The 19,826-nt window shown below is 42.7% G+C and overlaps 1 long non-coding RNA gene across 1 annotated transcript; it reads right to left on the bottom strand.

Moving 5' to 3' along the window:
- Positions 1-4,746: 4,746 nt before the first annotated feature.
- Positions 4,747-15,876, bottom strand: LOC141414122 (uncharacterized). The gene is made up of 3 exons (XR_012439211.1): positions 15,520-15,876; positions 11,959-12,121; positions 4,747-5,177 (listed from the first exon to the last, which is right to left on the bottom strand). It is a non-coding gene; the product is annotated as an uncharacterized lncRNA (long non-coding RNA).
- Between the last annotated feature and the right edge of the window lie 3,950 nt (positions 15,877-19,826).

The raw sequence follows: 19,826 nt of genomic DNA, 5'->3' as shown, positions 1-19,826 counted from the left end.
CAGCCGATATGCAAGACTGGACTGCAGAGTGTGTGCTTTCTTGGTGAGTGTTCAACACTGAGTACAGGTGGTCACTAGTTCAGAATAATAAGGCTCTCGGGTTAGCAGAGGGTCACCCTCTGTATGCTCCTTCCCTTAAGATGCTGAGGGACCCTGATACAGTAGGAATGTCTGCAGGAGGAGTGCAGCAGGAACCAAGGCCTCTTTTGAAGTCAGGGGGACAAAATGAGTCAGTCACTGCTGTTGATGCCTTGCTCCCCTCCCTTCTCCACCACAAAAAGAAGCAAATGCTGCTTCTAGCTTCTCTTAGCAAGTCTACTGAGAATGCTTTAAAGGCATGATCATTTATAGATCCTCAATCCACTCTGCAGTAGAGGGGGAGGCAGCCAGGTGGAGGGTCTGTCTTGGTTCACCATTTATTTAACACTTCAGAAAGCAGTAGACAGAAGGCCACAGTACAGGCTCAGAAATAAAATATAAATGAAGCTAAAGCCAAAACAATCACACACACACACACACACACACACACCACACACACACACACACACACACACACATACACACATGTGCACATACCCCTTTGAATTTAGTATCACAGAACTCTGCACATTTCTCCCAAACTTGTTACTCCCCAAACACGCTGCTCCCTCTGGCTGAAAGATCAGAGGTTACACCCTCCTCTGTTGAACCCTAGCTTGTTCTTCAATCTCAGCTAAATGTTAGTCCCTTCTGGGAAGAGGTCCCAGGCAAAGTGGGTGATCTGTGACTCAGAGGATTTTTTTACTTCCCATTGTCACCTGTCTTTCTCTCCCATCTATACTTTGAACTGTTCAAGATTGGAGCTACATCATTCATTTTCTTAAACCCAGTACCCAAATATAAAAAACTTAATACACATTGATCACAGAAAGTGCTCAATAATTTTAGCTACACCTCTGGTCCTTTGACCCAGGTCTGTAGTCGGATGCCCTAGAATAAACTTACAGGCACAAGCTTCACAATTCATTGACTGAACCTTTCTCTCCCATTAGGAGAGAATATATAACACTATGCTATAAACACTATCTTGTAAATATTTGACAGGTGCAAATATTTGACAGGAGAAGTTTCCAGTGAAGTGTCCTCCTGCTCTTGCAGGTGTTAAATCTTCTGAGCGTTTGAAGACAATAGAATATGGAGGGTGTTTCTAGCTTTCTCTGATAAAGTTATCATAATGCATTTCGACATTTTTAAAATATATTTGAAGCTGATGAAGTGGAGGTTTCAAACACTGGAGAAAAACCTTGAATTGCAGCCCATGGGCTCCCAAGAGAACTAAAAGTGGTTTATATTGAAAACTAGGCAGGAAAATGTATCGGATATTGAAGAATTTGTCCAAGGTCCTTCATCATTACTTCCTTCTCCGAGGGTCAAACATCTTAATGGTGGTTGTGCGGGTTAGAGGCGATTACATTGTCAGGTGTGAGAGGCCACATGCAGCTGTGGTGTCCAGGAGGATTGCATTGAACCAAGGGAGAGGTGGATCGCAAGTTATTTATTACAAGTGAACTTCCAACATTCTTGAGTGATAGGTTCAAATAATTCAATACATTATCACTTAACTAATACATTGTCATTAGTATTCCAGGGCATCTGGGGGGTTTTCTGAGTTAGAAATGAAAAGTTACAGTGACAGAAAACTCTGCAGGAAACAAATGTAAGCTGCCACCCCCCTGACTGTACTGCAATTCAGTGTACAGTGAATAGGTTCCGGTGGTTTTGAAAGGAATTACAAATTAACTACACTCTTCAGTTCTCTACGAACTAGAAAGAGGAGGAGACACTACAAAATTTCAGTTTATTTTTGAGAGTAGACTACCCAGGAACGTTAATTGATATGCGTGTTGAGAGAAAAAAAGCCTCAAACCCTGACAGTGCCTTAATGAGAACAAGTGGCACAATGTCCTACCCTGATTCTAGGTTTCTGGAATTTTAAGATCAGGAGAATCATCTTAAGAGACACAGTCTACATTCAGTCAAAGTGGAGAAAAGAGCTATGAAAAAATGTCCTCCCTCTTCTCTCCTAAGTAGAGGAGGGTTTGCAGCCATGTTTGTAGAATTATAGGTAGGTGTGGGTTGACACTTGGTAGTTATTTATAGAGACATCTGATAGGTTCATGCCACTTTCAGTATTTTCCATACTCCTAAGAATAATAACCAAGGTAAAAAGACTTGACTTGCTGGGAACATGGTGCTGGAGAGGATTTTTACTCTTTTATTTTTCATTACTGATATTTTGATGCTATTAGTGCAATTTAAAAATTACAAGAAGGAGTAGAAGGAATGTTCCTCAACATTATAAGGCTATATACGACAAACCTATAGCCAACATCATACTTAATAGAGAAAAACTGAAACCATTTCCCCTAAAATCAGGAACTAGGCAAGGATGCCCACTATCCCCACTCTTAGTCAACATAGTCCTGGAATTCCTAGCCAGAGCAATTAGGCAAGAAGAAGAAATAAAAGGAATATAAATAGGTAAAGAAACTGTCAAAATATCCCTATTTGCAGACGACATGATCCTATACCTCAAAGACCCACAAAACTCTACCCAAAACTCCTAGACACCATAAACCAGTAAAGCAAGGTGGCAGGATACAATCAACCTACAAATAATTAGCTTTTATTTTCACCAACAATGAACAAATTGAGAAAGAATGTATGAAAACAATTCCATTTACAATAGCCTCAAAAAAAATCAAATACCTAGGAGTAAATTTAACAAAGGATGTTTAATGCAATTCCCATCAAAATCCCAATGCCATTCATCACAGAGATTGAAAACTCTGCGCTAAAGTTCATTTGGAAACACAAGAGACTGTGAATAGCCAAGACAATACTCAGCAAAAAGAGCAATGCTGGAGGTATCACAATACCCGACTTTAAACTATATTACAAAGCAATAGCAATAAAAACAGCATGGTACTGGCACAAAAACAGACATGAAGACCAGTGGAACAGAATAGAGGACCAAACCCAACTTATTTTTGACAAAGGTGCCAAAAACATACGATGGAAAATAGACAGCCTCTTCAATAAATGTTGCTGGGAAAAATGGTTATCCGTCTGCAAAAAACTGAAACTAGATCCACATCTATCACCCTGCACCAGTATCAACTCAAAATGGATCAAGGACCTTAATATCAGACCTGAAACTCTGAAGTCAGTACAGGAAGGAGCAGGAAACACTCTGGAACAAATAGGTATAGGCAAGGACTTCCTCAATAGAACCCAGGCAGTCAGCAACTAAGAGAAAGAATGGACAAATGGGACTTCATAAAATTAAAAAGCTTCTGCACAACAAAATAAATGGTATCTAAAGTGAAGGGACTCCCCACAGAATGGGAGAATATATTTGCCAGCTATACATCAAAGGGCCGATAACCAGAATATACAGGGAACTTAAGATAAACTCTCCCAAAATCAATGAACCAATAACAAAATGGGCAACAGAACTAAACAGAACTTTCTCAAAAGAAAAAATTCAAATGGCCAAAAAACATGAAAAAATGCTCACCATCTCTAGCCATACAGGAAATGCAAATCAAAACCACACTAAGATTCCACCTCACCCCTGTTAGAATAGCTATCATCAAAAACAGCACCAACAACAGGTATTGGCAAAGATGTAGGGAAAAAGGAATCCTTGTACACTGCTGGTAGGAATGCAAACTAGTACAACCACTCTGGGAAACAATATGGAGGCTTCTTTAAAAACTAAACATAGAGATGCCATATGATCCAGCAATCCCGCTCCTGGGGATATACCCAAAGGAATGTGACACAGGTTACTCCAGAGGCACCTGCACACCCATGTTTATTGCAGCACTATTCACAATAGCCAAGTTATGGAAACAGCCAAGATGCCCCAGCACTGATTAATGGATTAAGAAAATGTGATATTTATACACAATGGAATTTTACTCAGCCATGAAGAAGAATGAAATCTTGTCATTCACAAGTAAACGGATGGAACTGGAGAACATCATCTTAAGTGAAGTTAGCCAGGCTCAAAAGGCCAAAATCGACTTTAGACCTAAAACAAATGCAGTAATATTATTGGACATGGGTCACATGCTAAGGGGAGAACGCATATAGGAGCAATAGGGAAAGGTAGGAAACCCAAAACTTGAAAGTGTTTGATGTGCCCACTGTAGAGGAGTTAATATAGTAACCATAAAATGACAGAGGTCACTATAGGAAGGTGACCAGGAACTAGTGAAGAGGTCTGGTAGGGATGAATCAATTAGGGTTGTAATACACTTGTGCATGGAAGCAATGCTAGGAATCTCTCTGTATAGCTAGCCTTATCTCAACTAGCAAAAACGCTTTGTCTTTCTTATTATTGCTTATGTCTTCTCTTCAACAAAATTAGAGAAGAGGGCAGAACAGTTCTACCTGGAAGTGAGGGAGTGGAGGGGGAGTAGAAAGAGTAAGGGGTCAGGGGGCAGAAATGGCCCAAACAATGCAGGCACATATGAATAAATAAATAAATAAATTACAAGAGCTCAGTGCCGGTGACTCGCTTCTATAATCCCAGCTACTTGCAAGGCTGAGATCAGGAGGATCATGGTTTAAGGCTAGCCTGGGCAAACAGTTCGTGAAACTCCATCTTCAAAACAACAGAGCAAAATGGACTGGAGGTGTGGTCACGTGGTAGAGTGTCTGCTTTGCAAGCATAAAGCCCTGAATTCAAACCCCAGTCCTGCCCAACGGGGAAAAAAAAAATTACAAGAACCTGGCATGGTGACATATACCTTTAATTCCAATACTTGGGAAGCTGAAGCAGGAGGATCATGAGTTCAAGGCCAGCCTCAGCTTCACAGTGAGAGCCCATCTAAAAAATAAATTAACAAATTAAAAGAACACAGTGGTCATTTTAGACATTTCCCCTCCTCGCCCACTGTGGGTCTTACTGCCTGGTGCCCAATCTTTCTTACCTTCTCGAGCATCCTGTTGCTACAAATGTCATTACTCATCCTTTTCCTTTTGATCCATCCACCACTCTCTCCTGCTCTTCGCCTGACTTTGACATCACCGAGCCCAAGTTGTTCCTCTCTGCCATTCGCTTTGGCTTCCTGTGTTTCTCTGTCCCTCCAAATCCTGCGTCTTTGACGACAGCCTTGAGGTCAGCTCTGAGAATCGAGTGGCAGGGGATGATGAGCTTTAAATGTCAAATGTTCTGAGAAAAGAGGACCTTTAAAGATGAATTTTGACTCAAACTCTTTTTTCCTTAATGTATTTCTACTGTCATAAGAAGTCACCGTTCCAAAGAATTAGAAATCTATTTCCATCTACAAAAGCAGCCTAAGCCCGTGAAAGATCACCAAACTTTAGGATGCACTGGGAGATGAAGGCATGCTTCTGACAGTACAGCACACACACACACAACTGGGAATAAATCTTGGACACTTTTCTGTGATCTTGAGTTGATTATGACTACTACTGAATATTTATTCATCTTTTAACTGAAATTTTACCAATGATCAGTCAACTTCCTTTCAAACTGAAAAACAAGCATTCATAAGCCAAGTGCTGTATACTTGACATTGCTCGAAATACTGAAAGGTACAAAAAACAGAAAGATACAGAAGTTTAGAGCTCTGAGTCTCATAAGAAAAGCAGACCTGGGAGCTGATGGGGTGGCTCAAGTGGTAAAAGCGCCTGCCTAGCAAGCATGAGACCCGGAATTCAAACCCCAGTGCTGCCAAAAAAAAAAAAAAAGAAAGAAAAAAAGCAAACTTTAAACCTTTAGACAGCACAATGTGACCCATACACAGTCCAGAATCTGTCAAATCAATGTTGGAACCCAGGAGATCCAGAGATGGATTGGACACACCCCACTTTTAATGCATTTATTTGTCTAGCAAAAAAGAAGAGAGATAGGTACATGACAAAACAGATTAGAAAATGAAAATATTGTTAAATTTTTGAAGACACAAGGCTATGAGATGTTGGGAACACAAACTTGAATTTGAGTCTAGGAAGATTTACATCAGAGGAGATTTCACAGAGGTAATACCACAAGAGCAAGACCTAGAAAACAGCGAGGGGAACAAAATTCTTTCACTCGCTTTTGCTGTGAACCTAAAACTGCTCTAAAAAATAAAGTTTTTGTTTAAAAAAAACGCATTAGAAATGAAGATGCATATGTGGATGACAGCATTTAGGTGGAACAGAATACCTGCCAGGGCACAGCAACAACTCATGCTGATTCCCTAGCAAGAGCACCAAGGAGTGGTGGGCAGTCAGAGAAGAGGAGGAATGACAGGGGAACCCCTCCAAAGGCAATGAATTAGAGTCTCAAGCAGTAGGTGAGACGTGAGACTCTGGTTGTATGTCTCAGTTTTGTGGGACAGGAGGGAACTAAGGCAGATTGGGGCTGCACAACTCCTGCTGTTAGTGTTGAGGGAAAGCACTCCATGGCCTTCAGCTGGACTGATCTGGACTCGCTTGGGCACAGTTAAGCCCCTGTCCCTCTGCATGTGTCTTAGGGTCTCTCTACATGGTCAGATTTCTTCCATGATGGTTCAAGGCTCCATGCACATTCCCCCAAGTGTTGGGAAAAGGAAGCCAAACTCCTAAGACCTGACACCAGAATAGAGACTTTTTTGTTGTTGTTGGCATTACTGGGGTTTGAACTCAGGGCCTACATGCTTGCTAGGCAGGCACTCTACCACTTGAGCCACTCCACCAGCCCCAGAGTAGAGATTAAAGTTCCTTGATGGGAAGGGTGTAGAGGAATTCTTGATCCTCTTTGATCCCCCAAAGAAGATCTGGGTAAGTGTGGTGTGTGCAGCAAACAAGTCTATAAGGAAAGAGCTGAGAAATGCACCTTGACTTTGACAACAGGAGGGTCAGGGGAACTACAGTGAGGTCAGTTCAGTGCAGCACCAAGTCCAATCTAAGTGTGAGAAGAATGAAGTTGATTATACTTCAGAATCATTGCTAACATGACGGATGGGGAAAGTGATGTGGAGGGCAATGCAGAAGAAGAGTTAGGTAAGAAAAAAAAACAACACTAAATACTGGTAGGCAGAAGGGAAGGAATCAGAGAAAGATGGAGCAGCTAAAAACAGGATGAAGAGGAGATAAATGAGATTCTGTAAGAAGTAAAAACGGAGCTGGGGTCAGGCACCAGAGGCTCACATCTGTAATCCTAGCTAATTGAGACGCTTGAGGCCAATCCCACGCAAATAGTTCATGAAACCCCTTCTCCAAAATAACCAGAGCAAAATGGACTAGAGGTGTGGCTCAAGTGGTAGAGAGCTTGCTTTGCAAGTATGAAACCCTGAGTTCAAACCCCAGTCCCAATAAAAAAAAAAAAAAAAGGAGGGAGAGCTGGGGATGTGGCTGCTTGGCGTGTGGCTCAGTGGTAGAGATCTTGCCTCACAGGTGCAAGGCTCTGGGTCCCCTCCCCAGCAGGGGCAGGGATGGGGATGAACAGCAGTGGTCAGCATAGAAGGAAATTGTATCCCTGAATGAAAGACAAACATTTCCACTGCTGACAGAAGAAAGGAGTGGATACCAATATGACCACAGGAATCTTGTATATCAAGAGTCAGGAAGTTGACAGACACCAGTGGCTCACGCCCGTAATCCTAGCTAGCTACTCAGGAAGCAAAATCAGGAGGATCAAAGTTTGAAGCCAGTGCCAGCAAATAGGTTGTGAGACCCTATCTCAAAAAACGCATCACAAAAAAGGACTGGTGGAAGGCTCAAGGTGTAGGCCCTGAGTTCAAAGCTCAGTGCTGCAAAAAAAAAAAGAGAGAGAGAGAGAGAGAAAGAGAGACACATCTACTGGATTCATGCACCCCAAAGTTTTCAGAGTCCACCAAAGAACTGAGCCAGCTTTCACCGGTCAGTAGGTTGCAGTTTCACCATTCACTTGGTCACAGTTGAGTGCCGTGTTGGGCACGCTCAGCTCACCTATGGCTCTGACTGAGGCAGCTGGAGAAGGTCTCTTTGGCAAAACTTTCCTATTGGTAGAGAAATGCAGGGTTTTGGGGTCATAGCAGGTTATAGGGCCTCCTAGTCCAGCATATATGCGGCACAGGGCGTGGGAAACACAGCCCCTCTCCAGACACGACTCATACTACAGCTTGTGCCAAACATACTGGCGAACCACAAACGGATCTCTTGGCACCCAGGACGGCTAGGCTGGTCTCTACCCAACCGTGTGACCGCCAGCCCTAGGCAGCACCCCTGAGGATTATGAAGGGCTTGGGAAGAGTCTATGCCTCTCAGAATACCTGTGGGGTGCAAGCAAAAAGATGGCTAACTGACACGTGGAGCCACTCCACCAACCACCAAAAATAGCCAAAAAATAAATAAAACAACAGTTCCACTGCCTGGAGGATCCAGCCCTCTAGATTATTTCATAACAAAACTACATTTTGCAGAACGTGCTCGCCTTTTTAGAGAGGTCACTTAGAACTGCAAAACCAGTGGGCATTTCCATGTGTCCTACACGTGCAGCAGCAGATTCAAGATACCGTCTGCAGTGTTCGCTTAAAGCCCTGTCCGCCCAGCTGCCGTCCTGAACCCTGATGTCCCAATGGGAATGCACCTTCAGAGCGTGTGGCATAAGCTTCTTCAGCACCTCCATGAGCCCCTTGTTCCCTGGAGGTTGGGGGGGGGCTCCTGACAGGCACTAGACAGATAGCTACTTAAATCTGTCACACGAACGTCAGATACAGTAATCCTCTCTTATCCACAGCTTTGCTTTCTACAGTTTCAGTTACTCACAGTTAACAGCAGTCCCAAAATATTACATGAAAAATACCAGAAATAAACAATTTGTGGGTTTTAAATTATTCACTGCTGTAAATCCTGTGATGAAATCTCACTCTGCCTCCTCTCTGTCTCTCTCATAACAAGAATCATCCCGTCGTTGAGTATCCAAGCTGTATATGCTACCATCTCGGTTATCAGAGCAGCATTCGAGCAACTTTCATTTTTCTTCATAATGGCCCCAAAAATCAAGAGTAATGACACTCACTGGTGACCTGGAGGTGTAGCTTAGTGGTAGAGCACTTGCCTAGCATGTGTGATTTCCTGGGTTCTACCACCACCACCACCAAAAAAAAGTGATTCTGGCAATTCAGAAATGCCAAAGAGAGGCTATGAAGTGCATCCTTTAAGTGAAAAGGTGAAAGGTCTTAACTTTAGGAAAACCAAAACAAAATCCTATGCTGCGGTTGGGAAGGTCTATGTTAACAATGAATCTTCTATCCATGAAACCATGAATGAGGACACACAAGTTTGAGTTAGTTTTCCTGTTGCAACTCAAACTGCAAACATTCTAGCTACAGTGGATAACCAGGGCTTAACAATGGAAAAGTCATTGAGTCTGTGGGTGACAGGCAGGAAAACATATTTCAACTGATGACAACCTGTTGTACCAGAAAACATTGAGCCCATACAAAGACCAGCAAGGGATCCCTGACATGAGTGACATCGAGCTGTTCCCTGCAAGTAAGGGCTGGTCACAAACTAGACTCAGGCATCCCCTTGGAGTCTTGGAATATCTGGGGTTTCAAGAAAGTATTCACATACTTTCTTGGAATGCATCGCCCCTGTATAAGGCAGCACAGTGGTGCGTTGGCCTGTTTGCTGTTAAACAGACCCGAGTGATTTGCTCAGCCAGTGCAAGCACATTCCACAAATGTTGCTCCATTATTGTATTGATACACCTGACTTGAAAAGAATTTATAGCACTTGCTTCTTCCAGGCATCTCAACATTACATTTATAAGTGGAAGATGAGGAAAAACTGTTATTTCCAACACAATTCAAGTGTTACAGTTTTTAATAATTGTGGAAACTGGTTTCAATGTTTTTCACATATTTGAGAGGGAAAATCTACTATAGTAACAACTATAAAAATATTGCAGAATCTAGCCAGGCATCTGTGACTCAAACCTGTAATCCTAGCTACCCCGGAAGCAGAGATCAAGAGTATCAAGGTTTGAAGCCAGCCCAGGCAAATAGTTCCTGAGACCATATCTCGAAAAATACCTAACACAAAACAGGACTGGCAGAGAGGCTCGAGTGATAGAGTGCCTGCCTTGCAAGTGCAAGGCCCTGAGTTCAAACCCCAGTACAGCCAAAAAAAAAAGAGGAATTTCAGGGTCTATTATTGAAAGATCCTGATCAGAAATTGCATATAGCTAGCCAGGTACCAGTGGCTTGTGCTACTGAGCTACTTGAGAGGATAAAATGTGGAAGATAGTGGTTCCAGGCCAGCTGGGGCAGGGAGTTTGTGAGACCCCATCTAAACCAATAGCTGGGAGCAATGGCATGCACCTGTCATTCCAAGCTACTTAGGAGGCTGAGATCAGAAGGATTGTGGTTCCAGACTGGATCAAGCAAAAAAGTTTGCAAAAGCCCATCTTAATGGAAAAAAGCTGGGCACAGTGGGGCACACCTGTTTTCCGAGTTAAGGCAGGTTAATAAATACGAGAATCGGGAGTCCAGGCTGGCCGGGGGAAAAAAACAAGAGCCGACCTCCAAAATAACCAGAGCAAAAAGGGCTGGAGGCATGGCTCAAGCAGTAGAGTGCCTGCCTAGCAAGCACAAAGTCCTGAGTTCCACCAAATAAATAAACTGCAGATAGCCATTCAGCTATAATATCTGATATTAAATCTTACAGTCATGAAAGCAAGTTTAAGGTTATCATCAAAAATTATTTTAAAAATGTAATCTAATGCTTTGTAATCTCTTTTCTTTGCATAATATTTTAATATAAATATGACTAAATTTCCCTACAGATTTCATATAAGCACCCTCAACTCCCTTCAATTCATCCCAGTGTGACGTACAAAGGTATTATTTTTCTCTGTGTACCACAACATGAAAAAGAGTAGGAGGCAGTCTGGGCGCAGTGGTTCATGTCTGTAATACCAATTATTAGGAAGGTAGAGATCAGGAGGAATGCAGTCTGAGGCCTCCTGGCGAAAACACAAGATCTTATCTGAAAAATAACCAAAGCAAAAAGGTCTGGAGGTGTGGCTCAAGTGGTAGAGTGTCTGCCTACCATGCACGAAGCCCTGAGTTCAAACCTCAACACCGGGCTGGGATGTAGCTCTGTAGTAGAGCACTTGCCTAGTATGTGCGAGGTTCTGGGTTCGATCCCAGGACCAAAAAAGAAAAGACAAAAAAAAGAAAGAAAGAAAAAAAACCCTCAACATCACCAGGAAAAAAAAAAAAAAGATTAGGAGGCAGTGATTTACACCAATACAAATTGAACAAAAGATTTCCAGAAAAATGCACAAAGGAGAAGCATTTGGCAGAACACGGATGTCTTTATCAAAGCATTCCAGGACAGGAGTATCTTCCCATATGGCTATCTGGAAATGAAAGACAGAGTTAAGCACTGCCACAGATACTGACACATTGGACCATCCACAAAAGTCAAGGAACAGGTATCCCAGAGGAGGATTCACAAAGGTCAAGGGAGGCAGGGAAACAGGTGCCTCGGGCAAAGTTCTGCAGGAAGGATGCTTGGGGCAGACCTGCTGCAGAAGAGGAACTGAAAATGCAGCTCACAGCACAGCCATCATCTCCCACTCAGCTCAGAAGAGAGAAGCCTCAGATCTCAGCCCATCTAATTTTTTGTGACTTCAAGATCAAGTAAATAAATAATAGACAATAACTGACTGCGTTTTGGGCCACTTAAAATGCCTGCCTCCCTCAGCAGGCATGCACAAGGCCCAGCTTGCAGATAGAGCCTGACAGGCAGGCAGAGGGGAGCTAGCCCTGGGCGCCCAATGCTTGCAGCCAAGCATTTGGGGAAGAGAACAGCTAATGCAAGGAAGCACTTCCCAAATCCCAGAGCTTCCTCTGAGCCTGCCTATCCTGACCGTCTCCAATGCCCAGAGCATTTCTGCACACGATTCAGGGGAGGTAGACTTACCTAATGAGTCCGTTAAATTCATCAGCTGGGGACTTGATCGCTCTCAAAGATGTATCTCAGCTTGGGCTAGGATGGTCAATCTGTCTGAAGTCATCACCAACAGCCAAGTGGTCACTTGTCCAGAGCCCCAGTGAAAGGTTGGAGGCCCCTCCTAGCCTTGTCTCTGAAAGTGCCAACTCATTAATGCTGGTCATTTGCATCAGTAGCTATGCAAGCTATGCTAATGAGGTCGGCATGAAACCCATGCCTGGGGCTATCAGCTGATGACCAGAGGGACTGGGGAAGAATCCGCCTGTGTGCAGGATTTCACAGTTTCTGAACAGTGTAGAACATTTGGGGAACTGATATAATTTAGAGTGAGTTCCTAGCTGTAGACAGGCTATGCTGTATCTTATATTCAGAACTTCCAGGCACGTTTCTGTGCCAGAGTGTGCTAAGCTACACAGTACCAAACACTTGCAGCATTTATTTGGGTCAAATGCTATACAATCATGATTGGGTCCTAATTTACCAGGCTCTTCCAAAATGTGTACATCTAGGATACCTTGATTCATATTCATTTTTTTCTATTAGAAAGAAAGTGTTTCTTTGGCCAGCACAGTGGCTCATTTCTTTAATCCCAGCTCTTGGGAGGCAGAGATCAGTGGATCATAGTTTGAGGCTGGTTTGAAGTCAGACTGGGCAAAAGTTAGCAAGACCCCATCTCAACAAACAAGCCAGGTGTCATTTGTCTGTAATCCCAGACAACAGAGACGTTGGAAGGAGGCCCTGAACCAAAAGCAAGGCCTTATCTGAAAAATAACTGAAGCAAAAAAGGGCAGGGGGTGTGGTGCAAGTGGTAGAGCACCTGCAAGGCCCTGAGTTCAAACCCTAATACCACCAAAAAAAAAAAAAGAAGAAGAAAAAAGAAAGTGTGTCCACTCTCTCTATAAAGACTGTAATATTAGTGACACTCTTTTGGCAAGCTTGTTGCAATTTTTGCAGATGTTTTTGGGCTCTTAAGTTGGATGTTTGTTAACCTCTTCTTAGGAATGGAGCTGTCTGTGCTGACACTTCCTTTAATATCACTTGTATGTTGTACACAGCTAAGCAGCGACATAAGAAGCTTAAAAGATAGTAGACTGAATCTATGTTGGACATTTTTAAAATGAAAAAAAAACTATCTATCATTAAAAAATTGGCCAAAACCACGTCACTCGTCTCAATATTTCAAAATATTAATTTTTCACTTCTCCAGAAATGTGGGGTTGGATAATAGCCTTCCCTTAGCTGCTTGACAACATATTTCATTAGGCCAGTTCTAAGAATTGTTTCATTTGTCACAACTTTGTTTATTGAATTGGTCATTGGCAAGACCTGGGAAGAATCGGCAGATGACACAACACCTTGGGACTTGTGCTTATTGGTGGGGGAAGGGGTACTTATTTCCATTTCATTTCTTCCCTGAAAAGTTTAAGAAAAGGTTTAAAATAACCCTCTCTGACTCTCCCTGCTTCTCTGCCTGCACTGTCCTGATTTTCTCTTCTGCTGCTCTGTTCTTACATCCACACCAATCAGTCTACCAAGGAGGCCTGAGGTGATGCAGAAAGGCCCTTGTTCCTTCCTGTTATTGCTTATACTCTCTCTACAACAAAATTAGAGATAAGGGCAAAATAGTTTCTGCTGGGTATTGAGGGGGGGGAGAGGGAGGGGACGGAGTGGGTGGTAAGGGAGGGGGTGGGGGCAGGGGGGAGAAATGAACCAAGCCTTGTATGCACATATGAATAATAAAAGAAAAAGGAAAAAAAAAAGAAAAAAAAAAAACAATCTCAGGATAGCAACAACAAAAAAAAAATAAAAAAATAAAGTGTGTGAACAGAAATGACAACCACCAGAGGTTTGGTAAGGTGACCTTGATTTTGACCTTGAAGGGGCACTAGGAATTCAGAGCCAGCGCCCTTCCACAGTGATGTCTCCTCTCTCTGCTTCTACTCTTTTTTCTTTTTCTTGCTCTCACTCAGCTCCAATTCAACTCATTTCGTGTACATGTTCGTGTAAAAAGGTTTGCATCAGCGCAATCAGAGAAAGGAGAGGCAGGGAACGCCAAATCATATAAGGGCTTGGAATCCACAGGTTGGACTTCAATGGCAAGTTTATTACTCAGTTCATCCTGCAATAATGCACTATAATAAACAATCCCCTCCCCGCAAAAAATGAACGTAACCTGGGAGTTGAGAAGTCTGAAACAAAGAAGAAAAAACAATAGCTCTCACATCCTCCTGACAGCCTTCGTTGTCATACTCATGAGTGTTACACTCTTGAATCTTGCTTTCTTCCTTTTTTTTTTTTCTTTTTGGCAGTACTGGGATTTAAACTCAGGTCCTTGCACTTGCTGGGCAGGTGCTCTACCATTTGAGTCACGCCCCCAGCACATGCTTTCTTCCTAATGCACAGGCACACAGTCCTTGTACACATGCCTTTAGTTCACAAAGAAGTTTTGCATAGGTCACATAACACAGGTCATCTTAGCTGATGCAAAAAGGAGAAATGTTACATAAAAAAATGTGCTTCAAATTGCAACCTTTTGGAGAAATGTTTAATAAATACTTTTGAGTGAATTATTTTGTTTGTTTGGGGGGGCTCATTTTTTTGAGACAGAGTCTCACTATGCAGCCTAGGCTGACCCCACACGTGAGATCCTCCTACTGTGGGATTACAAGCGTGTGCCACATATCCGGAAAATAAACATTTTTTAAGATTTTCTTCTGCCCTGGTAGGGTTGCCAGATTTAATAAATAAAAACACAAGACAGTAGTTAAATTTTAATTTCACACAAATAAATAACTTGTTCAGTATAAATGTGTATGCAATACTTGGGACATATCTATACACTGGAAAATTGTCACATATCTGAATACAAATTTAACTAGACACCTTATCTGGCAACCCCATTAATAGAGTATCCCAACATTTTTCTTCTACCCAGACTTTCCAGGAAGTAATTATGTCAGTAGAGAACACTAGGAGAGCTCCCTTTTCAACAAAAATCTGGCTAAGTAATTTAGTAAAGCAAAGATTCCCTGTAGGACTGGCAGAGTGGCTCAAGTAGTACAGTGCCTGCCTAGCAAGTGTGAGGCCCTGAGTTCAAACCCTAGAGCTAGAAAAAAAAAAAAAGATTCCCTATATAAAACAGTCAAGCATGACCTAAGTGTCCTGCATATGTGCATTTGCTGTACTATGTTTCCCAAAGTACTCTATGCCATAAAAAGCACAGTCTTAGAATAGGACAAATCATTCTTGCTTGAGTCTTTCCGACTCAGACAACACAGGAACACATACTCATAAAGAGATTTAGGCAGCAAGAGAAAGGGATGAACTTCAGTTATCAGAAAGAGAAAAAGACATTAAAGCCAATGAGGAAGAAAAACTGCCTTGCGCAGACATCATCTTAACAGCCAGAACCCCACGCTCCACTTTATTTTGTTCTGTAAATATGCTCTATTGAAGCCTTGCTCCCCTTTTGGCTGGAAGGTAAGCTTACGATTGTTGAAGCCTTGTGGACTTAAAAATTGTGATGCTTACGTGTCAAGGAAGAAGGCTTGAGAGGCCGGGTCTAAAAAAGTCCAGAGCTGCATGGAGACTGAAGTGCTCAACACACAGAGTGGAGGGCCATAATGTTCAAAGGATCTGTGACACCGTCCCCATCTGTCCCTTTCCCACTGCTAATGTCAGAGGAGCAGCTTTCTGTGAGTCACCGCTGAGCATGCCCAATGTGAAACTCCAGGGTTCGTAAGGGTCTTACATTCAGATTAAAAGTGGCTTTCATCAAGATGATTATCCCCAAAACCTCTAAGCAGAACTGACTCGGGAGAAGGAAAAACTAGGGTCACATTCACCTCAAACATACACGGTGTTTAGAAAAAGATAAGCGTGGTGATGTTCTCCAAATCCATCCTTGGGAAAGTGCACGGCCTCCAGTGTACAAACACGGGCCGTCCCCTCCCCTGTGACTTATAGGATGAGCGCTTTCATAAATAATACCAGCAGGAGGCTGGGACTGCATTGTTTTGAGCCTCAAGGTCATCAGTATTCTTTCCAAATTATCAGTGGTGATTTTATTTTCCTAGAACTCGCTTGTTTAGAGAATTTATTCCATAATTGTTTGCATCTGTTTAGGACATGAGGCTCGGGACTGACCAACACAAACAACCAAAGGGCAGGTCATCTACTGAAGATAAAGCCAGACTAGGGGAAAACTCACAATATTTAGGATTAGGATATCTTCTCCATGTAATGATATGAAACAGAAGGGGCCCTGGTTACACCATAGTAGGTCTTGGAAATCTCAACTCTGTGGTTATTTCTGACTGGCTTCATTATTTGAATAACTTGGTGTTAAAAAAAAAATCTTCTTTTCCTTCATTAAGTAATTTTTAATTCTTTGAAGTTCCAATACGCCAACTTATCACTCACTAGAAATTAGCTGTGAACTTGGCCTCGTGCTAGGTCCTATGAGAGATAAAAGAGAACGAGCTGTAGTCCTTGTCCTGCGGAGCTTACATTCCAGTAGGGAGGGGCTTGGGGTACAAACCAGAAGTAGCTACACTTAAAGAAATGTGCAGTGAGTGCACACGGAGAGAAGCAAAGAATTACAAGAACACACAAAAGGAAAAACTTAATTTTGGTTTTCCAGAAGAGAGAGAGCCGTGGGTCTTAAGTGGGTAGGTTTTCCCTTGGGAGAAAAGCAAAAATTCTCAATGAGTGTTGGTTCAAAACCACGGAGGTGATAAAAGGCAGAACACGGTCTCAGAACTGTTGGATGTGAGGCAGCCGAGAGAGAACATGATAGACATCTGGATGACAGATTGTAAATAATGGTCAGGCCACCACTGTGGTGGGCTTCTCGCTTCTTGTTGTTGTGGTTTACTTTTTACTTGCCAGTATCTACTTCCAGCACCCATTTTCCTCTTTCTGGCTACAGCTCCTGGTTTTTCCTTCGAGGAATCTCTCCTGCCTGACAATTAGTCATATGCCAGTAGGCTAAAGAGAGCATAGAGCGTAATAAAGAGAGAGTAGAAGAGAAATTTGTTTGTTTTTGTTTTTAATTTTTATTATCATATTATTGTTATACAGGGGGTACACTGTGACATCCCCAAAAGCGTCCTCTATCATTCTCTTTTTCCCCCTTCCTTTTTTCTTAGGATAGTTTCATCGGGTCTCTTTTTTGTCATTTCCATACGTGAGTGTATAGTAGTTCAAGAGAGAACATTCATATTCTCCAGCAGTCAGTAGCTGTGTGGGAAAAGGTGAACCCTCAAAGAAGACAGGGGAGAGCTGGCAAAAGAAGAAGAACCAGATCAAGAGAGCCCGAAGCTGGAAAGGGTTTCTAGAAGGAAAGGACGGTAGTCCCATTGCTAACAGGGAGATACAAAGGAGTCCTGGGAAGCACCCGTTGGATTTACTAATAGGACAGACTGCTGATAACCTGAGAGAGGACAAGAGACACGTGTCTCCAGAGGGCTTAGGCTGGAAGCCCAATTGCAATGGGCCAGCAAGTCCTAGAGGGTGAGAGGATGGACGTTGCCAGGATTCTTTTAGCTCATTAAAGCAATTCACTCCTCAAGAAAGGTGGTAAAGCCAGGTATAGTGGTGCACATCTGCAATCCCAGCAACGGGGAGGCTGAGGTAGGAGGATAGAGAGTTCAAGGCCAGCCTGGGCTATATAACAAGACCTTGCCTCTAAAAGCCACACACACACACACACACATACACACACACACACACACACAAGCCACAGCCCAGATTGATAAATCCTTCATCAGGACAGGAAATGACAAAGAGGTGCAGGTGAGGGGAGTGCAGTGAGAAGACAGTGGCCCAGACGGTGGCCTCTCTTTTGCTGTCTGCAGTAGGAAGCGTGAATGGTGTTAGGTTATGGAACAAGGCAGACAGGAGCTAAAAGGGGTATAACCTGCCACAAATACCATCATAAATTACTTTTCTAAAACGCAAATATTTATTTGCCTATTGACTTGGCAAACCCGACAAAAAATTATAATGGAAGACACACATTGTGACAAACTTAAATGTATCGCTCTCACTCTTGGAAGGAGCTTAACTAAACTGCAAGTGAAAGAAAACTTAACCCTCTGGCATCAGGCAGTTTTTACAGAGATCTCAGAAAATAAGTTTTGAAACCAACAACTGAGTTTGTTTTGGTTCATAATTCCATCACTTGAGAAGTATTTTTATAAAAGTACAGCTACTAGTGACCACTCCAAACATTCAAATTGAATCAGTATAAGGATAAATGGATTGCTGAAATAAACAAACACACACATACATAAATAAAAGGCTTTGTCTTTGGGGCTTGGCTATAAAAGCCTTATTCCATCATTGTGGTATCATAAACCACAATGCCCTCACATAAATCAGACAGCACTGTCACTGGTCTCTATAATGTGGGTGTCATGGATTATCTGCTTGGCCCACACTCACCTAAACACCAGTCCAGAATGGACACTGAAAGCAGGTTTGGTTCTGAAAATAGGATGGTGGAGAGGGGAAGATTCTTAAAAGCCAATGCATTAGTGGTTTAGAATTTTTAATTACTCATCTTAAACATATTCAAGACCTGGGATAACAGACGTCACAGACGCTGTAGGAACACAGGAGATGACCGAGATGCTGGCACGACTCTTGGAGAGGAAGTTTCTGGTGTAAAGGCAACTCAAAGAAATGGCCTATTGAGAATTCCAGGACTGGTGGAGAGGTGCACGTGTGAGTCCCTGAGTTCAAACCCCATGACCACCTTAGAAAAAGGAGAGTTCCAGGCTCATATTTGTCTTGTTGCACACCAATTTTCACCAAACCAGTCATTTTATCAGTATTTTTGAGCCATCCATGATTGTGTTATTTTCAAGCATTCTATTTTACCATTCTTGCCTAGTTCCGTTCTTTAATCTGTCAAAGCCCAGTTTAAAATGTCCCTTTCTCTGTGAAGCCTTCCCTAACTCCAGTTAGTGAATGAAAGCCATCCTCCCCTTCCTATGCCAGCCTGTAGTTACTGACCTGTCTCTCCCTATAGACCTCTTTCATCCCTTGTGTGGAATGTAGCTCCAGAAATTGTAATCTCAGTAAACAGGATTTCATGTCACTAGAACACAGGTAGGCGCAAGATAACGGTAACATAACAAGCCAAGCAGCTCTTAGTGGTCCTTTTCTCTGTCCCAGTTACCCTTCTGTGTTCTCAGGTCATACCCAAATGCAAGTCCTCTTGGCCACTCACTCTGTTCTACTCTGGTCCTCAGACAATTCTGTGTGTACAACATAGGACTCTCATGCTCCCATCAGTGTTCCAATGTCTCTGTCTGTCTGTTTATCTATGTATCTACCTATTTATCTCTCTCTCTCTCTCTCTCAACTCTACATCAGGAAGGAAGAGTCAGTATTCTCGGACCAGCTGTGTGCTACTCACACTACTGTTCTTGCATCTTTATCTGAAAGCTGAAGTTCATGCTATATTAGACCAGCTTCTCCTTGTCAATTTCAAATAACCTGGATTTTGTTGTTTTGGTTGGTTGGTTGGTTGGTTGGGGTTTGTTTTGTTTGGGAGGTTGTTACTTCTTTTGCTGTGGTTTGGTTTGGTTTGGTTTGGTGTTTGAACTCAGGACCTTGTGCTTGCTGGGCAGCCACTGTACCACTTAAGCCACACCCCCAGTCCTCAAGTACCTGTTTTAAGATCATTGCCCAAAGTCACTGATGACCTTGGCAGCCAGTTTAGTTTTCCTCTCTTTACTTCATGAAAGCATTAAAAACCAATGGAAACCCCAGCTAGAAGTTCCTGAGCCCCTGTGCCTGCCAAGCCTAGGGCAAGCGCTTCTATGAGG

Source organism: Castor canadensis, chromosome 11 (genome assembly GCF_047511655.1).
Source record: "Castor canadensis chromosome 11, mCasCan1.hap1v2, whole genome shotgun sequence".
Classification (NCBI taxonomy): domain Eukaryota; kingdom Metazoa; phylum Chordata; class Mammalia; order Rodentia; family Castoridae; genus Castor; species Castor canadensis.
Note: the sequence above shows the minus strand (reverse complement) of the source record. Positions and strands in the feature narration are given on the sequence as shown.